Source organism: Scyliorhinus torazame, chromosome 5, assembly GCF_047496885.1.
Source record: "Scyliorhinus torazame isolate Kashiwa2021f chromosome 5, sScyTor2.1, whole genome shotgun sequence".
Taxonomy (NCBI): Eukaryota; Metazoa; Chordata; class Chondrichthyes; order Carcharhiniformes; family Scyliorhinidae; genus Scyliorhinus; species Scyliorhinus torazame.
In genome coordinates this window covers 186,414,359-186,435,953 of record NC_092711.1, presented here as the reverse complement: position 1 = coordinate 186,435,953, position 21,595 = coordinate 186,414,359, and the positions used below count along the sequence as shown (strand labels likewise).

The window sequence follows — 21,595 nt, the reverse complement described above, 5'->3', positions numbered from 1 at the left end:
CAATTCTGAAGACATGGTGAAGAGTAAATTTTCAGTTCACATTTGGGTAACCATTTGCCAGCTGCCATCCGGCCCAGGTCATGGCAGTGAAAGCATTGTCTCTGAACCATTAGACCACCCGGACTCTACTATCAGATTCTCAGCCCCGCCTTGTCCATCTTCCTTTGTATCAGTTAATACCTCCTGACTTGCTCCCTATCGCAGACCGTCATTTTGACCTGTTTTACCAAATGACCCCTAACTTTAAAATCAAGGACAAGTTTCTCCTACTGAATGCAATTTTTAGATGGGCCACTTATTTGGCCAATTAAAACAATGATTGCCCTTCGATGGAACATGGAATCGAGAGCTACGCATGTGTAACTTTCGATTTCCAAAGTCCACCATCCATTCACTGCGGCTCTCGTGAAAGTTACAATGCAACACACGGCAGGCATTCATCACTGAAAGGAACTGGCACACATAACATTCTAAGAACTTGCCGGTTTCATCCCTCCTAAGTGTAATGGCGATCGCGTTTTCCTAAGATAACAAAACGTTCGCTGTTTGAATCTTGGCAGAAACATTATTAAATCGTATTGATCTCCCGGTATGAGGAAAAGTTGCCTGTTTGCTGTTAAATATTAATGTATCACATTGACGTCCAGCCATGCGATAGTTACACTTCCCCAAGTTTTTAATTATATTCTGAAAAAAGCAGCTATGGAGAAAGAGACAAAAAATGTAAAAGAGTGCCACTTTATGATTCTGGTGTTAATCAAGTTCTGTGTCGCACGAGTAAGACTATCAGCCAAGGTACCGTTCCACAAAACAATCTTCTGAAGTCCAATCAGAGGGCGCGATTACACATTCTGGGTCGCTCGCTTTGACAGGGTTTCCTTCATATGCATATTACGGTTGATTTTATAAACAAAAGGCTCCCCAGTTCAAAACCGTACGTAAAAATCTGTCAAAATCGTGTCTAAAGTTTCCCAACTCAAGTTTCCTGTTGAATGTGAACTGAATACTTCATTAGTCAAAGGATTGAAGATTTGATTTTCATTATTCCTCTTCAAATACATTCAATAAAATCGTGACATCATTTGGCTGACACCTGGTGTTTGGAGAGTTGCGACTGGAATGTTGCTGCTTTTCTGCGTTCTCTTATCCCACTGTTAGGACGCCAGGTCAACCCTCAACAGTGGCTTCGGGACTAGATCAGATGCCATAATGTTTTAAAGTTCTACTGCGGTGATGAAAGATCGATTGGCTCCAGGAATTAGAATGTAAGTAATAGGGCCTGAGTAGTAGTGTATAAACAAACTTTATAAAACAAAAGAAAAGGATAACAATGTTTCGACTTTTACTTAATCTCTAACACTAATAGATATAATGTAGTTCCTTCACCTTAACACCTTGTTCCCATGAAACAACAGTTTTCATGAACACGCAGCCCTTGGTTACACTGACACAAACAGCCAAAGGCAATACTTGCATTTACAAAGCTATTTTCTTCTGTTCGGGCCATTTTCTCCGAACGTTTTTCCAAAGTCTGCGCTGGTGGCAACTTTCATGACTTATCTGGCTAATTTCCAGAGCTTTCTCCCTGTAACTGTTCTGAACAACATTCTTTCTCTCTCTCTCCCTCTAAGCTCCGTCCTCCCCCTCAAACAAATGTTCTACCCTGAGGGGGCCAAATATGTATCCATTATCGTTGTCTTGGCTGTCAGATTTTCCATTCCCGTTTCTACAGAAAATCAGTGCGATGCCATTCATTTGCGACTAACCTTCCATTGACGGACTCATGGGTCAACAAACTCTATATTGGGATAATGGTTGGCTAAGCAAAGGCGCCCCAAATGAAACGTGAGTGGATAATGTTGGTTGACCCAGGTTTTCTTTTATATTCCCATTAACGACGATAAGACTGAATAGGTGAAGGCAACTCAGACTGTGAGGGTATCCCTCTGACTCTTGCTTGCAGTCTGTTCCCTCAGTCTGTTGAACGCCTAAATTCCCTGCTACGTCTTGGACCCATGTCCAAGTCTCTGTGGCGCAATTGGTTAGCGCGTTCGGCTGTTAACCCAAAGGTTGGTGGTTCGAGACCACCCAGGGACGCGGTTTGTTCCTACATTTAGGGCAGCACGGTGGTGCAGTGGATTAGCCCTGCTGCCTCATGGCGCCGAGGTCCCAGGTTCGATCCCGGCTCTGGACGACTGTCAATGTGGTGTTTGCACATTCTCCCCGTGTTTGAGTGGGTCTCGCCCCCACAACCCAAAGATGTGCAGGCTAGGTTAATTGGGCACGCAGAAAACTGCCCCTTAATTGGAAAAAATGAATTGGGTACTCTAAATTTATGGGCAGCACGGTAGCATTGTGGATAGCACAATTGCTTCACAGCTCCAGGGTCCCAGGTTCGATTCCGGTCACTGTCTGTGCGGAGTCTGCACATCCTCCCCGTGTGTGCGTGGGTTTCCTCTGGGTGCTCCGGTTTCCTCCCACAGTCCAAAGATGAGCAGGTTAGGTGGATTGGCCATGGATTGGCCCTTAGTGTCCAAAATTGCCCTTAGTGTTGTGTGGGGTTATGGGGATAGGGTGGAGGTGTTGACCTTGGGTAGGGTGCTCTTTCCAAGTGCCAGTGCATACTCGATGGGCCAAATGGCCTCCTTCTGCACTGTAAATTCTATGACCCCATTTCTGGACACAAGTTCCAAATGCCTCCCTATCATGACATCACTCACTTTGGAGCCGAGGAAGAGATCATTATTGATGGTTTGGTTTGAAAGCAACAATGTAATAGATTTCTAATGATAAGATATCATAGACTCATATTCACAGATTCAAGAGTTTTACAGCACAGAAATAGTCGCTTCGGCCCATTGTGTTTGTACCAGCCACCAAACACCGATCTGTCTTCTGAATTCTCCCTCAGTTTAACCGAACAGGCACCGGACTGTGACAACTAGGGAAATTTCACAGTCACTTCATTGCAGTGTTAATGTAAGCCTACATGTGACATTAATAACGATTATTTTTATTATCCTATTTTCCAGCACTTGGTACGTAGCATCGTATGTTGTTGCGTTTCAAGTGCTCATTAAAATGCTTCACAAATATTCTGAGGGTTCCTGCCTCTACCATCCTGTCAGGCAGTGAGATCCAGTTTCGCCCAACCTTCTGGGTGAAAATGTTTTTCCACACACCTTCTCTAAATCTCTTGCTACTTACCTTAAATCTATGCTCCCATCTGACTTTTCGATCCCCTGCCAAGGCAAAAAACGGTCTCCACCATATCTATGTCCCTCATAATTGTGTACACCTCAATTAGGTCCCTCCTCAGCCTACGTGTTCAGTCTAACACGTGCTGAAAAAATAATTATGTATTATAATGTATCATGTTCAAAATAAAAACAATATTAAAAAACGAAGCTAGCATCAGATAACGATTGAGACATATTTATATTGTTACTCAAGGACCAATTTATACTTTCTAGAAATGTATGATAATGATTGCTGATGGAAAGAAAATATTTAAACCGTTTTCCGTGGATTGTCTCGAAATGCAAACCTTTCAGTTAACAGCCGAACGGGTTGATCAGTTGTGCCATAGACACTGACGAGAAACTGTACTACCTCTACGCAGTGCCTCACAAACACTGATAATATTTCCTCTCTCTACCCAGTACCACGCAATCACTGCCAATCTGTCCTCTCTCTCGCGAGTGCCTCACACACACAAAGATCTGTCCTCTCCACCGAGTGACTCACAATATGTCCTCTCGGTACCGAGTGCGCAACAATCACTATCAATCTGTTCTCTCTGTACGGAGTGTCTCACAATGACTGGAATTCGCAGCCAGCAGCTGAGATAATGACACAACACATCCGAAAGAAGCCAGTGTAAGTTTCAATGAGCATTTTTTGAGTAATGCCGATTTGGGGTCTTCAACAGGTCTGTGGTCAAATATTGCTCTTTTACCATCTGTCCTAACAAAGCACAACAGGCGAGGGCTGCTGTTGAACACTCAATGAAGGGCCTGAATGGGCTGTCGTGTGGGACAGTATTAATTTCACACCGAGGTTATGGCGTCATTGTCTAATTACCAGCTAGTCCTCCGATTCTTTAAAAGATAATTGAAGATACAGCAGCTCAGTGGTAATGCTATTGAACATAAATCCCGTGACCCATGCCATAGCTCGAGTTATATATATTTGCATCCGTCATGGAAAATGTGGGAATTCAAATTCTGTAAATGTATTTAAGTAGAATAAATCGTTCCTATAAATAAATAATACGTCCGCGATCGCTGGATTTTTGAAAATTCCCACTCACTTCCTTTATTTATTTTGGAAGCAGAAATGTTTGAATCCTTCTTTTGTCTCCCTTACACAGAACTCCTGGTCAACAGCACTGCAGTTTTCTCTTAACTGTCTTCTGGAATAGTTTATAATCCCTCGGGCTGTGTGTGGTTCACCCCAGCTGATCGATTGAAAATATATATGGGCCATAAATGGTTCAGCTTGCAAGCGTCGATCACACCCCAGTAACGAGATCTGGACAGCAATTCATTTCTAACATTTGTCAACAATAATATTGCTCCCTCTGTCTACTAGAATAGCAAATGTGTTTCAGTGCATTGACAATACTGAAGAGAATATCCTCATTTAATTTTATACCTTTATTTAATTATGACTCTGTTGATAATTATCGATATCCCTCTCAAGGGCGAAACGTTTGTTAGATGCATTTTCTGGTGTTCGATGACACAATGCATGTTTTATTCGTTGGTAAATTGTCAGAGTACTGGACATACGGACATAATTACTTTGTCTTTATAACAGAAATGTTTTGTCCATTGCTAGGTTTATGAACACTAGGGTGCGGATGTGTGTGAGGTATCAGTAAACGGGGAACAATTCATGACAATCTATTTTCCTTTCCGACCATATTATACCCGCAAAATCGAAACCACAATTGATACGGTTATTGACGTTGATTTATTACCTGGCATCCAAGAAACGTTCAGGCGCCGGACTCTCTGTTCCCAATTGAATAAAGAGATACCATGTGGCCCACGGGGCCTATGGGAATGCAGCAGATCAGAGTCTGCTCGGGAAGTGGGCTGTGAAGTAATTGAGAAGAGGCTGCAGACCCGAACTCTTTGAAGATGCCAAGTACATCAATCATTACTCAATTAGGGAAATGGATTAGGATCCTCAAAGTAGTGATTGTGGTTCTTGCAGTCGTGGCGATGTGCAACACGAAGAGGAACAATGATAGAACAAATATAATGTAACATTTATATCATCTGTTAATATTTTCAGAATTTGAATATTCTAGATAACAGGCTCAGTGGATATTTCACCCCATTCTTTAACTCTTCTCTAAATTTCCTCTGCGTCCCTGCATAAATAAATGGGTTGATGCAGGAGCTCAAGAACTGAAGCATGTATCCACCTTCCTCCAGAGTAAATGTTGATTCACCAGAGCCCGAACCTGAGAAATAAGTAACCTTCACAACGCGAACATAGATAATGTTTATAAAGTATAACAAATATAACAGGATGAAGCTACCTGAGATGGCGAAAAGTAAAACAATGGACTTCCTCCGCCTAACCATGTCTAGGTCAGTCTGATTTGCCTCAGTACTCTGGCCTAGGAGTCTCCTGCGGGCTCGATTGGCCCCTAGAATGTGTCTGACAGTCAGAGCATTGAGCAGCAAGATAACAACCAAAGGGAGCCACGGGGTTAAAATGGCGAGGACCCAGTCAAATGCCGCCCATTCATATGACATATAAAATATTGATTTCACACTGCAGAAAGAGGGTATATTATTGAGTATTAAAGTAGGCTCGTAAATAAAGTACCAGGGGATATTTCGCACACATCCCAGAGCACAGACAGTGCCTATAACCAGGCCAGCTGCTTTTTCGTTGCAATACTTGGTTTTAAGCTTCTGGCAACAAATGGCTACAAATCTATCAAAGGTGAATGCGACTGTTACACCGACAGAACAGTCTCTGATTCCATAAATTAGCACAAAACTAAGGCTGCAGACCGGTGTTATGGACATGAAACTAAATGGGAAATAAATACCAACAATCCGGTTTAATATCACAGAGGTGATAATGACTAGTAGATCCGTCGCAGCCATGGATACCAGGTAATAAGTGATACATCTGGAGAGACCGCATCTTCCTTGGCAAAATATTATGATCACTGCCAAATTAGCTGTGAAGAGAAAACCATAGCCAATGATTAAGCGATGGACAGAATTAGAGGTCAAAACGATAATGTGGACAACACTCACTCAACAACCTTTGGCAAGCATTTCTGCCGGGACGACGTCGGACTCCATCCTGTATGGAACATTATTGTCCACAGTACTCTCAGGAAAATATACACTCAATCTTGTAGCGAACATTGGACTTCAAAGATTGTGACTTCATTACGAGAAATAAAGCACAGCATCTTCTTGTTAAATGTGTAAAGAAGTGTGATATCCGTCACTGATATTGGAAATTTCAGGGACAATAAATATTATTTCTGCCATGAAATTTGGCACACAGGTAGAAAATTACATTCGCTAGGAATAACTGTAATGCACTCCAAATGGGGACAACAATGCTATTGCTGAAGTGGTATGAAACTATTTTGCATGGAAATGAAATAGCCTGGGCTGACGGATTTATTATTGGAAAGACTTTGAACAAGCGATCCCAGTAGCAAATGCAAGAACGCAAATATATGAAGTCCCTGCGGGCGTTCAATCGGCAGCGCTATCACATCAGAAGTTTTTGCATTCATGCCCGAATTCAGCACAACAGCATTGACGGAATGCTGCACTATCAGGGGTGCTGTCCTCCGACTGCATCCATAAACTAAAGCCCTTTTAATTAAAAAACTAACACAGTATCTACACGAGTGTAACAAAGAAGAGCGATTAAGACTCCAGAACAAGTTAAAGCATATATACTGTGGTGTATTAGCCAGAATTAATAAAAATTAGAGCCACGTTTACAGAGTGACAACTCTCCACATTCACACAGTAGAACGATGACAAAGCGTGATGTTTGTTTGGCAATGCGCCGGCACTGACATTCTCATTTTCTTATTTTAAAAATGTTTTAATGCTCCTCCATTTTCACATTTTCATCAATTTACACCCACCAATAAATAATGAACAACAACAAATACAACGATAATCCCCTGGCCAACAATCCCTGTATCGCACTCACCCCCAATCAGCCCCCAACATTTTAAGTACAAAACACAAAAGAGAAAGAATCAAGAATCCACCATCAACCCAGACATAATTACCAATGACATATACATTCCAACCTCCCCAACACGCGCATCACCTTCGAGATTACCCTGATGTTCGATGTCGTTTAATTCTTGAAAATGCATGCTAAACAATGCCAATAAGTTGTAGTACCCTTCCATCCTTCCCCTCAACTCAAACTTAACTTTCTCGAGCATTAAGATCTCCAGCCGGTCTCCCCGCCACGCCGAGACACGGGGCGCAGAATCTGACCTCCCTTCACCCCAACAGGACTCGCCTTCGGGCGATCAGCGAGGCGAAGGTTAAAACATCTGCCTCCATACACGCTTCCAACGCTGGCTGATCCGACACTTCGAATATGCGTTCTAGGGGACCTGGTTCGAGTCTCACGTGCACCAACTTCGAGGTTACCCTGAACACATCCCTGCAATACCCCTTCCACTTTCGACAGGACCAACACATTTGAACGTGATTTGCGACCCCCCCCCCCCCACACACACACGCAGCGTTCACAAACATCCTCCACCCCTCAAAGAGTTGGCTCATCCTCGCCTTTCTGAGCTACGCCCTATATACCACATTCAACTGTATCAGCCCCAACCTTGCGCACGAGGTTAAGGCATTCACCCTCTGGAGTACCTCACAGCACAACCCCTCCTCATACCCTCGCCCAATTCGTCCTCACAATTCGCCTGAATCCCCTTCAGTGATGCCTCATCCTCCCCCAGAATCATCCCATAAATCATTGACACCGCTGACTTCTCCATTCCTCCAGTCGTCAGTACCTCTTCCAACAGTGTGGGAGACAGCGCCACCGGAAAGTTCTGGACTTCCTTCCGAGCGAAATCTCGGACCTGCATATACCTAAACATCTCCCCATGCCCCAACCCATATTTATGCCAGAGCTTCTCCAGCCTCGCACAGCGGCCCAGCAGAAAAAAAAATCATTGAATAGTCTTACTCCCCTCTCCTCCCGTCTCCGAAACCTCCCACCCCACTTGCTTGGCTCAAACACATCGTTTCCCCGGGTCTGGATTTCCCTTGACCCCGCCCATAACCTAAAATGCTGACGCCACTGCCATCAGATCTTCAACGTCGCCACCACCACCGGACTGCCCGAATATTTTCCTGGGGCCAACGGGAGCGGAGCTGTTGCCAACGCCCTCAATCCCGACCACCTGCACAGACGATCCTCTATTCTAACCAACTGGGAGTTCCCTCCTGTAACCCAGCTCCCCTCCTCAGCATTCGCCGCCCAGCAATAATACAGTAAATTCGGGAGACCGAACCCCGCTGACTGCCGTCCTCTCTGCAACAACACCTTTCTAATCCTAGCCACCCCACCTCACCCTAAATAACCGAGAAAATCATCTTTTCCACCTCCTTAAAAACGCCTTTGGCAAAACGATCGGCAGGCACTGAAAAATGAGCGAACACCGCGGCAAAATATTCTTCTTAATTTCCTGTACCCGACCAGCCAGGGACAGAGGAATGACCAGCTCCCCTTGCCAAGTCCGCTTCCACCCACCCCACCAAATTAGAATATTCTGCCAAAGGAGCCCAGCCACCACCGCCCCCGCGCCCCCCCCCCCCGCCATCTGCACGCCCAGGTAGTTAAAGTGGTTCGCCGCCCTGCGCAATGGCAACAACCCACGAATGCCCTCTCCCCCGGTCGGGGCACCGCAAAATATTCGCTTCTGTCCAAATGTAGCTTATACCCCTAAAAATACCCAAACACTCGAAGCCGCTCCAGTATACCACCCATTGCAGTGCCATTCTCAATAAGCAAAATATAATTGCACTGCTAGAGTGAGATCACAATATTCCAGAATCATGACTACACAAGAGGAGGCCATTTTGAAAGTTGTATTCGCACAGGTTCTCCAAATGAATATTTCACATACCGCCATTCTCCTAGTTTGTTCCTCCTCATCGTGCACATTGTCCTTTTACAGACTCAGGACCTGCATTCAAGACCCCAACCCTTCTACTGTTGAAGACATTTTTGTTTTCCTCGGGTTGCTTTTGCTTCCTTCGCAAATTGTTTTGTATCTATGCCCTCTCATTCTTGATTCTTTTACATATTTCGAACACTTTGTAAAGATCAACTCCAATCAGACGCTGAGGATCGTTTATACCTCTCTCAAATATCCACTCAGCCTTCTCGGAGATAAACAATTCTAACTCCTCAAATCTGTAATTCTAACTGATGTCCATGACCACAGAAACACATCCGTTACTTCGGAGAAGGAGGCCATTAATCCAATCTGTACTGCAAAGTCTCTACAAGTAGGAATGATGGCGTCCTGCCAGTCCCTTGCCCTTTTGCAGTATCCCAGCACATTGTTGCTCCCTATAAATTCTGTCCAGCCCTCTCATCATTTTGAAATCTCAATGAAATCTCCTCTTAACCGTCTTCCCTCCATGGAGAACAGTCCTATCCTGTTCAATCAATCCCCTGACTTAAGTTTCGAACCCCTGGCACTATTTCTGTAAACCTCTCGAAGGTATTAGCATCCATCTATTGTGTGCCGCCAAGAAATATGCACATATATTCCAGCTGACTTCTAACCAGTGTCTTGTATAATAATAATCTTTATTGTCACACGGAGGCCTACATTAACCCTGCAATGATTTTACTGTGAAAAAACATTAATCGCCACAATCAGGCGCCTGTTCGGGTACACAGTGCGAGAATTCAAATGTCCAAATTATCTAACAGCACGTCTTTCGGGACTTGTGGGAGGAAACGAGAGCACCCGGAGGAAACCCACACAGACACAAGGAGAATGTGCAGACTCCGCATAGACAATGACCCAAGCTGGAAATCGAACCTGGGACCCTGGAGCTGTGAAGCAACAGTGCTACCCATTGTGCTACCGGGTAGAAGTTCAGTAAGAAGTCTGACAACACCAGGTTAAAGTCCGATGGTTTATTTGAAGTCACATGTTTTCGGAGTGCTGCTCCTTCATCAGATCAAGTGGAAGCAGATTTACAATCAATATTTTTTGAACAAAGGTGTAACATTAGGACATTCCCAGTCTTCTGATACCTCCTGAGTCTCGGGAAGAATGAACAATTATGGTATTGTGGTCGGTGCCCGTGCAATTTACATTCCCACCAATTTCATATCCTTAGATGTGTCTCACCAGTAATGGTGCTTTGTCAAATTGAAGTACCAATAGTGCACTCAGCATTCCTCCTTACCAGCATTGAACCCTTCCACTGACAGTGCTTCCTCGCCTTTCGCCATGGTCTGCGGAGCATCTACCACCTTGGTAACTATGTAATTGTTACCGTTATTATTTTACCTGTACCCTTTCTAATATCTGTATATCTTTCCTAAACTTCAGCTCCCATAATCTGATGAAATCCTCCACCTGAGCCAGGTAAAACTAAACTGTCAAGATAAAGCGATTAAAATGTGCTGCTAATTGGGAGACATTATATCATTTTAAGTTGTAAAATGTTCACCGCTAATTGGAACACACTGCAATGTTAAAGGGAAAAGATTGCACCATTAACTTGCAAAAGCACAACAGCAATGATTTGCAATGCTGTCCATACAGAAGGAAAGCTACGGTGGCAGGTGGCATTGTTATCTAGTAATTCAGACAGGTAAAGAAATGCTCTGCGGTCCCAGGTTCAATTCCCAACCCTGAAGAAGGTGAAATTGATGGAGCGGCATTGTAGGCCTTGGGTGACTGTCTATGTGGAATTCTCCTCTTCCCTCCCACATTCTAACGATGTGCAGTTTGGGACTGGTCATGATTGCCCCTAGTGTCCAGGGAATGCGCAGGCTGTGACTTGGATGTTTGGTGGGAAGTGGGTCTGGGTATCGTGCATTTTCGGAGGGTCAGGGAAGACTTCAATGGGCTCTTTCTGCACTGCAGTGATATTATGATTTCATGAACATTATCATGTTCACATGGAGAATTTAAACCGTTAGACTGTAAAGCAAAGGAAAGTTTTCCGGCATGCATAAAAGAAGCAGAGCAGGGAAACGAGAACCGTCATGCTACTGAGCAATTATTCAAAAATCTCATTCACAAACAAAATATATTACCTGGAACTCCGATAATTGCAAGGACAGGATAATAAATGGCAAACACCAGACCCTTTGGTGCGGCGTGCATTTTGATATGCAGTTAAACACAAAATTGTCACCTTTATACATCGTGTCTGGCTCCAGGGACGCATTGGCATATTGTCACAATTGATCCTGATGTCTGGCTCCAGGGAGACAATTAGACTGTTTCACCTTTCAATGGATTACACGAATTGAAACAAACATCAGTCGTAAAGTGCTGCCCGTCCTTTTTTCTGAGTTGATGGAATGAAACATTTTTCATTGCACTGACATCCTGCACAGTGAAATTACCAGCTTGCACCGTATGATCCCATTCATCATTCAAAAAATAAATATAAATAAGCGATTTCAATAGTGAAATGAGTATTGTGTGAGCTTATTTTGCCACAAAAAAAATGCTAATTGTAAAGAAAGAACACTCATATGAAACAATCAACAACTGACATAGTTTAGCAAGATATGCCTTTTGTAGCTATTATGGTTTCTAGGATAGTAAAGTGTGATGCGAGAAAGCACAGAAAAGAAGGATGCCAATTCAGTGGAACAATGAGAAATGATGTCAAATATTAAAATAGTTTTCTCATTGTAAACATACCCGGACTTACACAATGTTTGGCGAAACTGCTTCTGTGAGAGTGTTCTGTACAGGTCTCTCGCTACCGCGTAAATATACTCGGGATTAACAAACAAAAACATTGGAAGAAAGCAGGAAATACAATTGGCTTTATTATATGATAGTTCAGGGTAAACAACCGCCACATTAACTATTCTCAGTTTTTCAAGTGAAGCATGCACACAGAGGAAATGGACGTTATCCAGGAATCGAACAGGTTACTGGGACAACAACCAGTAGAGTATGAATCTTGCGTTTGCCTCTCTCTGGCAGTGAGAAACCATTTCCCTACTCCATTATGATACGGAACTCAAGTACTAAAAATCACCTTTTGGGTTTTGTTTTCAATTATTCTTTCCTGGGATGTAGGCCTTGCTGACAATGCCACCTTTTGTTTCTCAGCTACTGGTCTTTAGGTGTGTGACAATTTTAGAGGGGGGCATTCCTGTGGTTCTGGAGTCACATGTAGGCCAGCCCAGTTCAGGACGGCAGGCTTCCTTTCCCAGATGTTTTTCTTACAACAACAGTTTTGTGGTCATCATTAGACTTTCAATTCCATCATTAGACTTTCAATTTGTTTATATTGCGGCCTTCAATATATTGTGTATTGTTTCAATCAATTTTTTAACTGAATAAGCTTGTTACGGATTAATTTAATAATGCGGTCTCACGCCTTGACCTTTGCTTACCAGTTCTCACCAGCGCTGATTTTGCTTGTGTTACGATAACACATCTTTTAAGAGTAAACAAAGAGGCGGAGAGCCAAGGGAAGAGGAGAGAACAAGTGAAGAAGAGCGAGAAACCAAACATTGCAAGATGTCACAGCGTGCTCTCACTGATCCCTCATATTACTGCACACAAATACTGAAAATTACTGTCTGACTGTGTTGTGTTGGTTCGTGTCCTACCTAACTCCAGCCCCAAATGCAGACTGCCTTAAATTTGGAGTGTTATCTTAATAATTGCCCTAAGCTGAATTCAAGGAAGCAATTGTTTTCGTTCTGATATAATGAACCACGTCTCCCCGAAGGACAGCGACCATTGGCGATATAATCTTTTTCCAGATCGCCTGGTAAATAATTTGTTAGTCAAGATTCACCTGTCCTGAGATTAGAAGGGTCAATGGTCAATTTCAAAAATTGCATCTCTCCCCTTTCACAAAATGCAAGAGGTGGTTTCTGATGCTGCATGGAGACAAACAAGAGACGCCATACCCTACAAATCGTTAACAGGTTTATTTCAGGACTATTTCTCATGTAATTCACATTGAAATGGATAAATGCATCGCAACGTTCTTGACATAAATCATAATGACAACGTTAAAAGATAATATAATATAGTCTTAGGTCGAGTAGAGAATTCATTAAAAACTTTCGAAATGCAATCTCATAGTTAATGACAAATTAAGAATACCCATCACTTTCAAAGTAATGCTTTACCTGAATCCCAATTTAATCATTGCTGAGGACGTTGGGCGGAAAACGTGTCACTTTACGATTCCCAACTCCTCGTAAATTGGAAAAACATTGAAGGAGTTGTCCCAGTAACCGTCTAAAATATTGCTGATGTTCTGAAAGGATATTGGTAGTTATACCTTCCTCAATCGGGATACATCATTATCTAGCAGCCATGGGTGTTACATCTGTTAACTCTTCCACTGAGACGTGTTATTATCATTCTGTATTATTTGTGTTAACACGCTTTTGTTATTCATACTGTGAGCCAACATATAATCATCGTGCTTTAAAATATGTCCTAAAATGTTTTCGTCTGTTGAACCATTTAAAAAAAATTCTAGAGAAGAGATTTTGCACTTTTATCAAAAAATATAATTTTTAAAGTCTGTTTCACCAGTGTGCCGAGGAAAGACTTAAGAATAATTCATGAATAAAGAAAGGACACGCAATACCATAATAGAAGCTTTGAAACTCCTTTAAAAACAACTGAAGATTGTGATTAAGAACAAAGACAAAGAAAATTACAGCACAGGAACAGGCCCTTCCGCCCTCCCAGCCTGCACCGACCTGTCTTCCATTAGTGCAAAGAGAACTTGATAGACCCTGGAGGTATTTTATGCGTGGTACAGAGGATGTCTGTTCAACACCTCTTGAAACTAAAATGTCAGCCGGTGTTGGCTATATATGTAGCTAAAGGCTTTTGAGTAAAACTGGTCATGCTTCAATATGTCCATTTTCTCAATTTTTTTAAACTTGGAGTACTCAATTCTATTTTTCCAAATAAGGGGCAATTTAGTGTGGACAATCCACCTAGCCTGCATATATTTTTGGGTAGTGGGAGTGAAACTAATGCAGAAACTGGGAGAATGTGTAAACTCCACACGGTCAGTGCACTACACCACTATGCTGCCCATCAATTCAATTACAACATCCCAAATACATATTCATTCTACCTATAGTGATATATATCCCACACGTGTAGACCAATTATTTTGTTTATTAGTTAGTATTTAGCATTAGACCATAAGACTGAGGAGCATAATTAGGCCACTCGGCCCAGCGCGTCTGTTCCACCATTCAATCATGGCTGATATTTTTCTCATCCTCATTCTCCTTTCTTCTCCCCATAAACCCTGATTCCCCTATTAATCAATAACCTATCTATCTCTGTCTGAAAGACACTCAGTGATTTGGCCTCCACAGCCTTCTGCGGCAAAGAGTTCCAGAGACTCACCATCCTCTGGCTGAAGAAATTTCTCCTCTACTCTGTCTTCAAGGATCGTCCTTTCAGTCTGAGATTGTGTCTTTTGCTTCTAGTTTTGTTGCCTCACAGTACCAGGCACGCTAGCCTGAATCTGGACTTGGCTGACAGTTTGTGTGGAGTTTGCAACTTTCCTTCTCTGGTGCGGAAACTACAGGAAACAATTATGAGAGTCAGAACTAATTAGTTGGAGAGACACGGATTAATCATGAACAGTCAGTATGGTTTGTTAAGGGGAGGTCATACCTGACCAAATTGATTAAATTATTCGATGAGATGGTCAGCTGTGTAGCTGAGGGAAGTGCATTTGACGTAGTCTACTTGGACGTCAGGAAGGCTTTGATAAGGTCCCAAATGGGGGGATAATAATGAAGGTAAGAGCTCATGGAATCCAAGGATATTTGCAAAATAGGATCCAAAATTGGCTGAGTGATAGGAAACAGAGGGTGAGAGGTGTTTTTATGACTGAAAGCCTGTGTCTAGTGGTATCCTGCTTTGATCTGTATATGAACCTTTCCTGTTTGTGATTTATATGAATTATTTAGATCTGAACGTATGAGGGTTGATCAGAAAGTTTGCGGATGATACAAAAATTGGTGGGTTGGTAAAAATCGAGGAAGATGATCTTCAATTAGAGCACGATATCGATGGACCGGTCAGGTGGGCTGATCAACGGCAAATGGAATTCAATCCGGATAAGTGTGAGGTGAAACACCTGAGTAGGTCAAACAGGGCAATGGAATACATGATAAACCGCAGGACCCTGGGAAGCACCGATGATTTGAGGGATCTTGGTGTGCATATATACCGGTTCCTTAAGGTAGCAGAGCATTTGGATACAGTTGTTAGGAAGACATATGGTATTCCTGCCTTTATTAGCCGAGGCATAGACTTAAAGAGCAAGGAGGTTCTGCTGGAACTGTATGAAACGTTGTGAGGCCACAGCTAGAGTATTGTGTGCAGTCCGAAAATCCACATTACAGGATCGTTGTGATATCAGTCAAAGGATGCAGAGGAGGTTTACCAGGATGTTGCCTGGGCTGGAGAGTGTTGGTCCTAAAGAGAGACTGGATACAATTGGATTATTTTCTTTGGAGCAGAAGCGACTGATTGAGATCTGAAAATTGCGAGGGGCAGAGATAGAGTCGGAAGGAGCAAACGTTTCCCCTTGGTGGAGGGGTCAATGACCAGGGGCCACAGATGTAAGGTGAGGGATAGAAGGCTCAGAGGGATGTGAGGAAAAACATTCTTAAATAAAGGGTGGAAGAGTATGGAATTCGCTGCCTGAAAGTTTGGGAGACGCATGGACCCACATACATTAAAAAATATTTAGATGTGTATTTGCGGTTCCAAGGCATACAAGGTTATAGGCCAAGTGCTGGAAATGGAATTAGAATCGTTAGGTGGTTGTTTTTGAAAGGCGGAGTCGCGATCAGCGGAAGGGTGTATTGATATGACTCTGTGACTCCCCATGTCTCCACGGGTTTCCTCCGGGTGCTCCGGTTTTACACCACTGTCCAAATATTTAAAGGTTATATGTGTTAGCCATGCTAGTAATTGCCCCTTAGTGTACAAGAATGTGCAGGTTAGGTGGAGTTATGGAAACGCGGGAGGGGAGGGGGGGTGGGGGGGGGGGGCGACATGGGCGCAATTAGGGTGCTCCTTCGGAGACCCGATCCAGACGCGATGGACAGAATGGCCTCCTCTGCACTGTAGGGACGTGGCTCCGCTGGGAAGGTGATAATTTGTCCCACAGTCCTAATTATCATTGACTAAGTCGTTTGTATGCCGTTTCATTGGGTAACTAAGAGTCAACAGTTTTGCTGTGGGTGTTGTTTCAATCCCAAACGATATTAGTCTGGGACAGTACGGCCGCAGACTGAACCCTGCCTCTATAGATCCTAACTTTGTTTTTTTATGGAATTGGATTAACAAAGGCACAGGATTAACGATTAACTTTAAACAATATAAAAACTTTAAGCAAGCAGATTTCACTATCATACACAACACCTTCCCACCAATTAAACCTTTTCAAATATGTACAGATTTATACAGATTACACAAATTACAAGCTTCATCCTCTACTCTAATATTCGCAAGAAGTACACAATTCATGAAAATCATTTGATGAAATTTTTCGGGCACAGGGAACAGATAGGCGTTTTTGCGGCCGCAAAAGAGAATCCAGGATGGTATGTTGCCTCCAAAGATCAGGGATGTCACTGAACGGTTGTAGAGTATACTAAAGGGGGAGGACAAAGAGACAAATATCGTGCTAAGAATTGCTACCAACGTCTAGGCAAAACAAAGGATGAGGTTCGGCAAACAGAATTTAGGGAGCTAGGAAGTAGATTAAAAATCAGACCGCGGAAGGTAATAATCTCTTGATCACTTCTGGTGCCACGCGCTAATGACTGCAGAAATAGGAGTTTAGTTGAAATAAATTAATGGCTGTAGAGCTGGCGCAAGAGCGTGGTCTTTAGATTTCTGATACTTGGAATCATTTTTGCGGACGGTGGGTACTATCCAAGGCGGAGTGTGTGAACCTGAGCCGAACTAGTTTGAACGTCTTTGCAGGGACACTTGCGATTGCCATTGGAGAGCATTTAAACGACCTTGGCTGGGGGCTCGGGTCCTGAGTGTGAATGTTCAGCAGGGATAGATGCAGAGCCAAAATTAGAAGAAACATCAAAAGTATCAGGAAGGCATATAATGACTAGACCAGGTCTGTCACAAGGGAGTTTGGCAAGATGGGATGGCAATTATTTCAATTCACGTCATCTCACAAACACGGAAGATGAGTTGAGGGCAAACATTGAAACATGTTGCTATGTTGGCAGCAGGGTGGCGTCGCTGATTGGCTGTTGCGGGGAGTGAATTGTGGAAAGATGCTGTCGGGTGAGTTTCTAGAGCTAATATATTTCAGTAAGAAGTCTTACAACACCAGGTTAAAGTCCAACAGGTTTGTTTCAAACTCTAGCTTTCGGAGCACTGCTCCTTCCTCATTCACCTGGGGAAGGAACAGTGCTCCGAAAGCTAGTGTTTGAAACAAACCTGTTGGACTTTAACCTGGTGTTGTAAGACTTCTTACTGTGCTCACGCCAGTCCAACGCCGGTATCTCCACATCATAGTATATTTCAGGCAGTGGCTAAACCCGAGACAGTGCACAGGTAGTGTCTCCCACCCATCCTCCTCTTCTAACCAAAAGAAAGACGGTGTGGTGAGTTGGTGAGGTAAGCTTTTGTTTCCTTTTCCTCTCTCCACCCTTTCACCACCTCGAACCTGCGGGGCAGTGTGAAAATCAGGTAAGCTTTTTTTCTCTCTCTGTAATTGTCAAGTGGATAAATGGAAGGGATGGCAGAGAGGGTAGTGCAACGTTCCTCCTGCAGGGTGTTCGAGGTGAGGGACACCGTCAGTGGCCCTGCTGAGTTTTCCTGCGGGAAGTGCACCCATCTCCAGCTCTTCAAAGATCCTGTTAGGGAACTGGAGCTGGAGCTGAATGAACAGAGGACATTCGGGAGGCAGAGTCGGTTATAGATAGAAGTTACTCCTGATAATGAAGGTAGCTCGGTGAGGTTTAAAAGGAGAGGGAAGAAGCAGTCAGTGCAGGGATCCCCTGCAGTTGTTCCCCTCAATAACTGTTTTGGATACTGTTTTTTTTTTTTTGGGGGGGGGAGGGGGGGCCTACCAGAGGTAAGCCACGGTGACCAGGTCTCTGGCACTGAGTCTGTCCCTGTGGCCCAGAAGGGAAGGGGAAGAGCAGGAGAGCATTGGTTATTGGAGACTCTATAGTTAGGGGTACAGATAGGCGGTTCTCTGGCAACGATAGTGGCTCACGGATCGTGTGTTGCCTCCCGGGTGCCAAGGTTCGTGTCATCTCTGATCGTGTTTTCAGGATCCTTAAGGGGGAGGGGGAGCAGCCACAAGTCGTGGTACACACCGGTACCAGCGACATAGGTGGGAAAAGGGACCGGGATGTTCAACAGGAATTTAGGGAGCTAGGGTGGAAGCTGAGAGCCAGGACAGACCGTGTTGTCATTTCTAGTGTGCTGCCAGTGCCATGTGCTAGCGAGGCGAGGAACAGGGAGACAGTGCAGTTAAATACGTGGCTACAGGGATGGTGCAGCAGGGAGGGTTTCAGTTATTTTGATAATTGGAACACATTCTGGGGAAGGTGAGACCTGTACAAACAGGACGCGTTACACCTGAACCAAAGGGGCACCAATATCCCGGGAGGAAAATTTGCTACAGCTCTTCGGGGACGAGGGGGGGGGTGGGGGGGTGTTAAACTAATTTGGCAGGAGGATGTGAAACTGATTTGTAGTCCAGGAGATAGCGTTGCTGGAGTTCAGGAAGTTGAGGGTAGTGCAGTACCGAGGAAGGTACCAAGGTCACAAGAGTGGACCTGCAGGCATAAAGGTGGGTTGAAGTGTGCCTACTTCAATGCGAGGAGCATCAGGAAAAAGGTTGGTGAGCTTGAAGCATGGACTGGTACCTGGGACTACGATGTTGTGGCCATTACGGAGACGTGGATAGAACAGGGGCAGGAATGGTTGTTGGAGGTTCCGGGGTTTAGATCCTTCAGTAAGATTAGGGAAGGTAGTAAAAGAGGTGGAGGAGTAGCATTGTTAATCAAGGATAGTTTAATGGCTGCAGAAAGGCAGTTTGAGGAGGATCTGTCTACTGAGGTAGTGTGGGCTGAAGTTAGATATAGGAAAGGAGCGGTCACTTAGTTAGGAGTTTTCTATAGGCCCCCAAACAGTAACAGAGATGTGGAGGAAAATATTTCAATGCTGATTTTGGATAGGTGCGGTAGTCACAGGGTAGTTGTCATGGGTGACTTTAACTTTCCAAATATTGATAGGAACCACTAGAATTCTTTTTTTTAATTTAAAAAAATATATTTATTAAAGTTTTTCACACAATTTTTCTCCCTTACAAACAATAACGCCACCCCCCCCCCCCGTAACAAAATAACGAGAAATCGCGCAGAGCAAGATATATACATGGCAAAATTATATATTTACATGTCTTTGTACACTGGCTCTCTCCCATACGTACCAGTTTCCCCAAACCTTCATGTTATCACTTGCTCATCCACCCTCCCAGGTAGTCCCCCCTTCCCCCCCCCCCCCCCTTATCAGGTCGCCGCCCCCCCCCCCACCCCGCCCCAGGTTGCTGCTGCTGACTGACCTTCCTCTAACGCTCCGCAAGATAGTCTAGGAACGGTTGCCACCGCCTGTAGAACCCCTGCGCAGACCCTCTCAAGGCAAACTTAATCCTCTACAACTTTATAAACCCAGCCGTATCGTTTATCCAGACCTCCACGCTGGGGTGGGGGGGGGGGGGGGGGCTTCGCCTCCTTCCACATTAGCACGATCCTTCGCCAGGCTACTAGGGACGCAAAGGCCAGAATGCCGGCCTCTTTCGCCTCCTGCACTCCCGGCTCGTCCACTACTCCAAATATTGCTAGCCCCCAACCTTGGCTTGACCCGAACTTTCACCACCTGAGATATTGCTCCTGCCACTCCTCTCCAGAACCCCTCCAGTGCCGGGCATGACCAAAACATATGGACATGGTTCGCCGGGCTCCCTGAGCACCTTCCACATCTGCCCTCTTCCCCAAAGAACCTGCTCAACCTCGCCCCCGTCAGGTGAGCTCTGTGTACCAGCTTAAATTGTATCAGGCTGAGCCTGGCACACGAGGAGGAGGGATTAACCCTACCTATGGCATCCGCCCACAGACCTTCCTCGATCTCCTCCCCCAGCTCCTCCTCCCATTTACCCTTCAACTGTTCTACCAGCGGTTCCCCTTCTTCTTTCATCTCCTGGTGTATTTCCGACACCTTGCCCTCCCCGACCCATACAGCCGAGATCACCCTGTCTTGAATTTCTTGTGCCGGGAGCAACGGGAATTCCCTCACCTGTCGCTTCACAAAAGCCCTCACCTGCATATATCTAAAGACATTTCCCGGGGGTAATCCAAACTTCTCCTCCAGTGCCCCTAGGCTCGCAAACGTTCCGTCAATGAACACGTCCCCCATTCTTCTGATCCCTGCCCGCTGCCAGCTCTGGAACCCCCGTCCATCTTCCCCGGGACAAACTGATGGTTACCCCTGATCGGGGACCACACCGATGCTCCCATTGCACCCCTGTGCCGTCTCCACTGGCCCCAGCTCCTTAGCGTTGCCGCCACCACCGGGCTCGTGGTATACTTTGTCAGCGAGAGCGGCAGCGGTGCCGTCACAAACGCCCCAAGGCTCGTTCCTTTACAGGACGCCATCTCCATCCTCTTCCATGCCGCCCCCTCCCCTTCCATAACCCACTTGCGGATCATCGACATATTTGCTGGCCAGTAGTATCTCCCCAGGTTTGGCAGCGCCAACCCTCCTCGGTCCCTACTGCGTTCCAGGAACCCTCTCCTTACCCTCGGGGTCTTATTCGCCCACACAAACCCCATAATACTCCTACCTACTCTCTTAAAAAAGGCCTTAGTGATCATGATGGGAAGGCACTGAAACACAAACAAAAACCTCGGAAGGACCACGATTTTGACCGACTGGACTCTACCCGCCAGCGAGAGCGGTAACATGTCCCTTCTTTTAAAATCCTCCTCCATTTGCTCCACCAACCTCGTCAAATTCAGTTTATGTAGGGGCCCCCAACTCCTGGCTATCTCGATCCCCAGATACCAAAGCTCCCCTCCGCCCTCCTCAGCGGTAGGTGCCCTATCTCTCTTTCTTGGTCCCCCGCCTGTAATACAAAGAGCTCACTCTTCCCTACATTGAGCTTATAGCCCGAAAACTCCCCAAACTCCCTCAGAGTTTGCATGACCTGAACCATCCCCTCCATTGGATCCGCCACGTACAGCAACAGGTCATCCTCATATTGTGACACCCGTTGCTCTT

General features: G+C 44.8%; 1 non-coding gene across 1 annotated transcript; it reads left to right on the top strand.

Annotated features, from left to right (window-relative positions):
- The first annotated feature begins 2,023 nt into the window (after nucleotides 1-2,023).
- Nucleotides 2,024-2,097, top strand: trnan-guu (transfer RNA asparagine (anticodon GUU)). Its single transcript has one exon. It is a non-coding gene; the product is annotated as a tRNA-Asn (tRNA).
- The last annotated feature ends 19,498 nt before the right edge of the window (nucleotides 2,098-21,595 follow it).